This window comes from Entamoeba dispar, genomic scaffold (assembly GCF_000209125.1).
Source record: "Entamoeba dispar SAW760 scf_1105229459489 genomic scaffold, whole genome shotgun sequence".
Classification (NCBI taxonomy): domain Eukaryota; phylum Evosea; order Mastigamoebida; family Endamoebidae; genus Entamoeba; species Entamoeba dispar.
Window position 1 is genome coordinate 13,355 of NW_001853718.1, and position 756 is coordinate 14,110.

The window sequence follows — 756 nt, forward strand, 5'->3', positions numbered from 1 at the left end:
ATAAAGAAATATTCCTGACTTATAGAATAATAAATACCCAATTATTTCTTATTGAATAGAAATAAGTTTAATCAATTCATTAATTGAAACATTAGTCATTATATTACTTCATAATGATGAAAAATTAATTACTAAATAATTATAATTATCAAATATAATAATACAATGAAGAATAAAATATCTTCATTTCAAAAGAGTTATTAGAAAGATGAATATTCAAATACACTTACTATAACTAATACATCATATTATATTTGAAATAATAAGAATGATTAGAAATTATATTGTTCAACATATTTTTGTTAACTTTATCATTTATTATCATTGATTTATTATGATATAATATTATAGTAAATTAATTAGGAAAGAATAATGATTTAATAATATAATAGTTATTATAATTAATTGGTATTCATTAATAATTGAATATAAGTTATTAATAAAATATATAATGAAATTAATTAATAAACAGATATAGATATAAAGTATATTGAACATTGAAATAATTATATTCATTATCATTACAAAATAAATTTAAAAATATGTTATTTCTATTCTAATATTATTAAACATTAATATTCTAAATATTGATAAAATATATATATAAATAATCATATAATCATTAATTATAATATGTTATCAAAATACTTAATAATATATTATTGTTATTTTGTATTGAATCATTTAATTCATTCATTAAGTTATTCAATTATTAATAATTATACAATTATCATCAATATTAATATAATTAATATA

At 13.2% G+C, this 756-nt stretch overlaps 4 annotated features.

Moving 5' to 3' along the window:
* Positions 1–119: 119 nt before the first annotated feature.
* Positions 120–163: a sequence feature (AT_rich).
* A 164-nt stretch (positions 164–327) lies between these two features.
* Positions 328–362: a sequence feature (AT_rich).
* Positions 363–375: 13 nt separating this feature from the next.
* Positions 376–672: a sequence feature (AT_rich).
* Positions 673–707: 35 nt separating this feature from the next.
* Positions 708–756: a sequence feature (AT_rich).